Source organism: Lethenteron reissneri, chromosome 56 (genome assembly GCF_015708825.2).
Source record: "Lethenteron reissneri isolate LAM-NWPU_2019-01 chromosome 56, ASM1570882v1, whole genome shotgun sequence".
NCBI classification, from domain to species: domain Eukaryota; kingdom Metazoa; phylum Chordata; class Hyperoartia; order Petromyzontiformes; family Petromyzontidae; genus Lethenteron; species Lethenteron reissneri.
In genome coordinates, this window is record NC_083834.1 from 753,788 (window position 1) to 761,915 (window position 8,128).

General features: G+C 49.7%; 1 protein-coding gene across 2 annotated transcripts in view; it reads right to left on the bottom strand.

The window, feature by feature from the left end:
• LOC133356931 (adhesion G-protein coupled receptor G6-like) overlaps positions 1 to 7,662 on the bottom strand; it is a 39,308-nt gene extending 31,646 nt beyond the window's left edge. Inside the window, exon 1 of one of the 2 annotated variants that reach the window (XM_061574632.1) lies at positions 7,164 to 7,662. The gene's annotated coding sequence lies outside the window, so the exon portion shown is untranslated. The remainder of the gene's footprint in view (positions 1 to 7,163) is intronic. The other variant, XM_061574633.1, reaches the window with a different exon arrangement.
• Between the last annotated feature and the right edge of the window lie 466 nt (positions 7,663 to 8,128).

Sequence of the window (8,128 nt, forward strand, 5' to 3'; positions counted from 1 at the left end):
AATCGCGTGACGTCATTTATGGACGCCCCCTATGTTATAGGCAAGGACCCCTCTCTGTATTCGGTGTGAGGCCCAAGTTGAGCACGAAACTCCGCAATACACAGCGCAGAATCATCACTCGCGTCATTCTGGAAATTATAAATCGTATATAAAAATATAAATCGCATGTAAATAACGAAGAGATAATTGTTTTGTGTCACGGCCAGAAGAGAGCGTGGCGGACAAGACGTCATCATCACATCGGTGTTCATCCAACAGTGGGTCGACCATAACCGTAGCGATAGAAGAATTGCGAAATGCGTGAATGGAATTAACCTGAGAGACGGAGACAGGGACACAATCAGATTATTGGCATCATCCAGCAGTGGATAGTCCGTGACGATGAAAGCATGGAGATATGCGTGTCTGGCATGACGCCCACAGAGGAAGGAGCAAGTGGTTTGTAGAGCACACACAGTGTGATGACATCGTCACCACCACCACCATCATCATCATCCAGACTGTTAATGAGAGAGACGCGAGTGGGGCTTGGGGCAGGAGACGTCACGGCGAGAATGAGCGTGCTGACGGACGACGATGATCACAACGGGAATGGCGAACGCAGCCCCCCACCCCACCGTGGAGGAGACGGAGCGATGGTTCTGGTGACGTCGTCTCGTGGTGTGGATGGAGCAGCAAGATGATGTGTGGGTGGATCGTTACGTCGCGGGCGGTGGCGGCGGCGGCGACTTTGGGGGAGGAAAGAGATGGCCATCATCCAGCGGTGGATTGACCATGGCTGCCGATGATGACGATATCGTAATTCCCCGACAACATGTTCCTGAGCTGCGTCCTGCGAGTTAGAATGCCGCACGGTTCAGCCAAGTGTGGCTTTTGGGAGCAATTGACGGCATGGCAATTATCCGACGTCATCGAGTTGGTTGGTACATCGTTGACGCGACTTTTTATTTATTTATCATTTCGCTCTAACCAGTAACACGTGCGGAGTACGGACATCATCGCCGTCGTGATGTTCGATCGGAGTGATTGGTTGTTGAGGCGCGTGTTGCCGAGTGGGACCGCAGCCTTAAAAACTTTAACGTTTTGCAAACAACTCCGCGTGGATTCTGCTACAGGGTGTGGCCAGTCCCTTTGCAATGGGGGGGGCGGGGAAAACCCCAAGATAATGATTAATTGTGCACCTCCATTGGAACAGCCTCGCGTTGCTGCCCTACAACCTCAAGCACGCGCCTGGATTCGTGCCCAGGATCTCCTCGGCTGATTCTTTCCAGTGTATTGCTGCGCACTGTATCAGCAGTTTCCGGACAGCAGCTGTCTTGAGTTCCACACTATTTGCCAAACTTAAGAAATGTTAAGTACTACAGTACTGTCTTCATGCGTTGTTGTTGTTGTTGACTGGTCTGGGGTTCAGGGGCAGCCACATCAGAGACCAAACCCTCTTCCAATCCACCACCGTTCACGTAATTCCTGATTCAATCAATCCCCGAATTTGCGAGGGCAGAATACAAAGTGACTGTGTTGTGGCCACCCTCTCTGTGCAGAGCAGCAGCGATCACCCTGCCCGGGCTGCGAATAGCGGGGGCTTGGTGCGATCTCCCTCGCCTGGTGCGCAGGATCACTTAAGTTCGACCCCAGACCCTGGCGATGCCTGCTATTGTTTGGCTGCTACGATCAATTCCCACGCGTGGTGGTGGTGGTGGTGGTGATGATATCAGCCACTCCATGACGAGCTATCATCATCACGAGCTTAATGGCCTTTACCTGCTGGTGATGAAAATACGCGAAGTTGTTGAAACAATACTGGGCAGGACAAAATGATGTGGTAATATTCTGCTGCTGCTGTGTTAGCGGCGGTGCACAAGCACAACCAATAACAACTAAACTCGTTCCGACGCTTCGGGAAATGACCCTTCTTTATAGCAGATACATAAGACGCGGTGAAGACTTTCCTAGATAAATAATACATGTGAATAATATTAATAATTATCTTGAATATGATAATGCAACGCTGGACATTGCAGCGGACTACAAACAATGCAATCAAACTGCAGGAAAAAATGACATCATCATGGGGAAACTGATATAGCAATTACAGTTATATTGTGAATATTAAGATATCGTATCGTGAAGAATTACTTCGCGACAAGCCTGCTTGCCTGCTTGCCACACGCACGTGTATACATACATACACACATGTTTAACATAGGATAATCACTCAAGTCGCTATAGAGAATATAAGTATTCTTTGGTTCTTTCGGTTAAGTCACGTATAAAGATAAAATAATAAATTAAATAATTAATAATAGCATACTACGACGTTTCAATTGCAACACAAGCAATCATCATCAGGTATAAAAGAAATAGCAACAAAAATCTAACCAAAAATCTAACCAGTTAGTTAAATCTAACCAGTTAGATTTTTGTTGCTATTTCTTTTATACCTGATGACGATTGCTTGTGTTGCAATCGAAACGTCGTAGTATGCTATTATTTAATTTATTATTTTATCTTTATACGTGACTTAACCGAAAGAACCAAAGAATAATTCCTGCAGTCACGAAAGCTCCAAAATTGAGATAGAATATAAGTAACATGTAAATAATTAATACAAGTATGTATTTACACATCCCATCAGCCATACGGACCAGTCTCAAACAGGGAGTCCGCCCTTGCCTGTAACCACTACCTCAGCCTGACTGCTGCTGGTGGTGAGACGCCGACTGTCGAAGCCAGCCCTTGCCAGTAACCATCTGGCAGTCCACCATCTCTGGTTCAGTCGCTGCCAACGGCATTGGGCTGTGATCGTCCCTGTAACAGAGCTGCTCAGTTCAATGGGGCCCTACCAGCTGAAATAATAAAGCCTTAAAAGTCTGTACGCAACTCTACAAGATATCTATGCAATCCCAAATACAGTAGCTGTGTGTAATTACAGCAAGGCCGTAGCCACGGAGTCAACATTGGGGGGGACCAAATCTTCCAGGGGGTCTGGGGGTCCCCCCCCCCCAGAAAAAAAATCTAAATTTGAAAACGAATTTCCTGCCTAAAATATAAAAAAATTCACTAACACATGCGATGAACTTTTTATTTACTTTTTACAATAATGTCTAATAGTGTATTGTATTACATTGCTCTGTTTTTTCTTTTTTTTTACCTTTTCTTGTTTCATTGTATGTAATGGCAGAGATTAGGGATTAATAAAGTACAACCATAACCACAATCATATAAACATAAATCTATTTTATAGCAATATATTGGGGGGGACATTTTGAGCATATTGGGGATGTGTCCCCCCCAATATATACTACAATTACGGCCTTGCATTGCAGTATATGCATCTCTGTGTAACTCTCTGGATATCTGTGTCGTTGTATGACTATGTAACTATGGTGCTCTGTGCAACTCTATGGGTCGCTATGTAAGTATGAGTGGCTATGTAACTATTTGGGTCTCTATGGCTCACGATTAACTCTGTGAGTCTCTATGTAACTATGGCTCTCTATGTGACTCGATGGGTCGCTATGTAACTATATGGGTGACTATGTAAATATTTGCGTCTCTATGGAACTCTATGGCTCTCTATGAACTATAAGCGTTTCTATGTAACTGTGGCTCTCTATGTAACTCTATGGCTCGCTATGTAACTCTTTGGGTCTCTATGGAACTCTATGGCCCTCTAAGTAACTCGATGGGTCGCTATGTAACTCTATGGGTGGCTATGTAACTCAATGTATCGCTATGTAACTCCTTGGGTCTCTATGAACTCTGTGAGTCTCTATGTAACTCTGTAGCTCTCGATGTCACTATATGGCTCTGTATGTAACTCGATGGGTCGCTATCTAACTATATGGGTCGCTATCTAACTATATGGGTCGCTATGTAACTATATGGCTCTCTATGAACTCCGTGAGTCTCTATGTAACTCTATGGCTTTATATGTACCTCTATGGCTCTCTTTATAACTACAGTGTCCTGTAAACTGAGGGTCTTGATCTGGAGTCGTCCTTGTAACAGAGCTGTTCAACTCCTTGGGCCTCACAGCTGGAATAAAGTCTGAATCATCATAATCATTGAACCATGTAGATTCGCCCCCTCCCCCCATCCCTTGTTGCGCGTGAGACTCGAGCTGATGGGAGAGGAGTTCGGACCCCATGCCAGATACCAGCTGCCTGCATAGCTGAGCGGTTAGAGCACCGGTCTCGTAAATCCAGAGGTCGCGAGTTCAAATCTCACCGGGGCCTTAACAATATATTACTTGCCACATCACTCAAATAACACAACCCTTCCACTGGCGCCAGGCCAGTCCCAACTCAACACACACACACAGCCTCACAACCTCCCTCCTTGCCATATCCGTCCTTCCACACAGGAACCACTCGCCAGATATCACTGAAAATATATTCCCGTGGCCGGGAATCGAAGTCAAATAAGTATTTGCGCTAACCGTTGCGCCACCGCTCCCCAAACTGATGTTTACAACACACAATCAAGTACAAATGTTGGGGATGTTATTTCTGGGGTTGTTGGCTGACTAGGCAGCGAAGCTGCGTATCGCCACTGAACCAGCGTGGTGAAGTATGGCTTGGGATGCACGTGAAAGTGACCAGCAGAGGGCAGCAGCAGCAGGAAACGCGTACTGGGGTCCTCGCACGCAAGTCGAGAAAAAAATATTCAGGATGGGCTGGCTGGTGATTGATTTCTCATAATTACAAAGTCATACAATATATCAGCACAATTGCCTATTGTTCCAGCACCTCCGATTAGCACTGTTGGCTACCTACAATACGTTAAACAAACATACACAGGCCCAACATACATCGCGTGTTCGACGTGAGCGGGTATCCAACTCTGGAGCCGGCGTGCTTAACTACACACTCACACATACAATTACACACATACAATTACACACATACAATGATACATAAACACACGCACTCAAAAACGATCGCTCTGTATAACCTCAATAGACTGTTGAAGACCGGTACACATACGAACACACGCGTACACGCACACTATGTATATAATTGTTAATCATCACAGCGCTTTGTTATTCCACTGCTGTATGAAATCAAGGCCACTATACCCACGTTAGTTAACTCCACCGCGCTGTCAAGAGCCGCAGGCTGGGGTCACCACCACCACCACTCGCCACTGACGTCAGCCGTGGTCAGTCATCGAACCCGGGTTGTCAGGTTTACAGAACAATGCACATTGCCACAGGCACTCGCACACAATGCACGCAATCTCATACAAGTACAAAGACAATTATGCCCCGTATAGCTTTTAATAGACTGTTGGGGAAAGTGCTGTGCGGGCGTGGTGTGTCATTGTGTATTACATATTGCACCAGGTACTGCATCAAGGCTGAGTCGACCAAAGGGAGGCCAAGGACCGGCTCACCACTGATGTTAATGAATCGCACTCTGAAGCAGCGGGGTTCGTAGCGCATTGCGCTAAGCATTGCACCACCGCTCCGTGTCAGTGATTATTATAACTCGATAATAATAGAGGTTTTTTGGGGGATATGCATTTAGTACGTACGCATAGGAAACGGGGGGGGGGGGGGGGGGTGAAGCCTCGATAATAATGTGTCTACATTGGCCTTGAAATGAGTGTTAGATAATCCGGCGGTGGACTGTTTGTCTAAACACGTTAATAGTATTAATCCTTGATCGTTTCTGCGTGGATTGAATATCGGCCGTTCTATAGGATTCGGGGGGAGGGGGGGTCAAGCGTGCGTACGCAGGGGGAGGGGGATGTAAAAAGGGCGCATGCGTACAGGGAGGGGGTCAGGTTTTGAGAGATTTTTACGGACAAACTAAATGGATGGTCCCTAATAGCAACAGTGGCGAATGATTCCTGAACCAGTTTCTGTCCCCCCTAATCCACCCCTCCCCCCACCGCCTCGCCACGTATTCATTCACAAACCAGCAGTGACCAGTGTGGCGAGGTATGGTCAAACAACTATCGCACTGACAAAGGCCTGCACGTTGTTATTATTCGTGTAACTCGTTCAGTGTTTTATCGGGTATGTGGTCTATGCTCTGGGTACAATGTATGTCATTGCGTGTTGAGTTCCGTGTGGGTTCAGGGTTTGTTATGGACGCACCTGGAATTTGCATCGAAAAGCAGAAACAAGAACACGCTGATTAGAGAACACACGCAGGCGAGAGAGAGATATTCACATCGATCTACATCCAGCAGTGGATGGACCACGGCTGATGATAGTCGTGATAATGAGGAATGTACGTGTGTGTACGTGTGTAAATAGTAAGTGTGTGTGTGTGGTGATGCGTTCTGCGTATCTATGTGTGTGTGTATAGGCCTTTATAAGTGCTCGCTAACAGCGCTTTCCCCAACAGTCTGTTAAGGCCATACGGGGGGATATTATTGTATTAGTGTAGGTATCAATGCGAGTATGTTAGTGAGTTTATACATGTGTGTATTGAGACGGTGTGTGTGTGTGAGAGGTCGTGTCGTGGTTAGCGCTACGCTGCGCTACGAACCCCGCGACTCGAGTTCGATTCCCGCTAACGGCCAACGCCAGTGAAGGATTATCTGATCCGGTCCTGGGGCCTCCCCTAGGCCGACTCAGCCTCAAATGAGTACCTGGTGCGGTGTGTAAACATCGCCACTAGGGAGACAAACACGGCCGGGCGTGGAGCTAAGCCACCCCACCCCCCTCGTGTGTCGCGCCGACCTTTATAGGTGCTCGCTAACAGCACTTGCCCCAACAGTCTCTTAAGGCTACACGGTGGATCTTTATCTTTGTTTTATATGTGGGTAATATGCTTATGTCTTTTTGTGGGAATATGGTCCTGGGTCTCTCCGAGGTCGACTCAACCTCAAATGAGTGCCTGGTGCGATGTGTCAACATCGCCACTAGGGAGACAAAGGCGGCCGGGCGTGGAGCTAAGCCACCCACGCCGTCGTAGGCCGTGCCGGCCTTCATAGGTGCCACTCGCTAACAGCACTTGCCCCTGTCGCCATGTGTAGGCTACACGGGGAACCTTTCTCTTATGTTTGGGACGTACTTGTTCACAGTATAAGCGCGCGCGCGTGTGACTTGTGAACGCCGCGCTGCCCACCGTAACAAAATTAACCTGCCCCCCCTCTCTCTCTTTGTTGGGGGGGGGGGGGAGGGAGTCGCGGTCCCCTGTTCTCACCTCCCAGCGGCGAGGGGGTCGCGGGACCCCCGGGTCGATGCGGGGTCAGGACCCTGTTCCGGACCCCGAAGTCTCCACGCAGCACTGGGTTCCCGCAAGTCGGAGTCCCGGGGTCTCCGCTCACCCCCCGCTCCCCCCCACCCCCACTTGCAGCTGTCTTGAAGTGAAGGGTCCCTTTCCGGCAGGGGTCCGGTAGGGGTCCGGTAGGGGTCCGAGAGAGGCACCTTCGGCTGTCCTTCCTCAGCAGGGGTCCGAGAGAGTCGTCCCCGCTCCCCGAGAGTCGAGGTCAGTCCTAAAAGGGGTTCTTAGAGAGGGTATCCGAGACTAGGGGGGGGGTCTCTTCCACAGGGGTCCTGTACTAGAGGAGGCCGATGCGGGCCGAGGGGATGTCCGCGTACCCCCTTCGACTCGAGCGGAGCAGCGAGCGAGGGGGATGATGATGATGAAGTCGCGACTTCGCTCCCTCTCTGCTGCCCTCCCTCCCTCCCACCTCGAGTGTGCGCGACTCGGCGCGTCAGCGGGGAGTGACGCCACAGGACCCCTCCCGAGCCGGGGGAGGGGTGAGGGGGTGAGGGGAGGGGTGAGGGGGTGAGGGGAGGGGTGGGGGAGTGATGGGAGGGAGGGGTGCGGAGATGCGTGGAGTTAAAGCGACTTTAGTGATGTGAGGGTGAGTGAAGGAGTGATGGGAGCGAGGGTAATGGGAGGGAGTGATGGGGTGGGGGTGGAGTGATGGGAGGGAGTGATGGGGTGGGGAGGAGTGATGGGAGGGAGTGATGGGGTGGGGAGGAGTGATGGGAGGGAGTGATGGGGTGGGGTGGAGTGATGGGAGGGAGTGATGAGAGGGAGTGATGGGGTGGGGTGGAGTGATGGGAGGGAGTGATGGGAGGGAGTGATGGGGTGGGGAGGAGTGATGGGGTGGGGGGGAGTGATGGGAGAGAGTGATGGGGTGGGGTGGAGTGATGGGA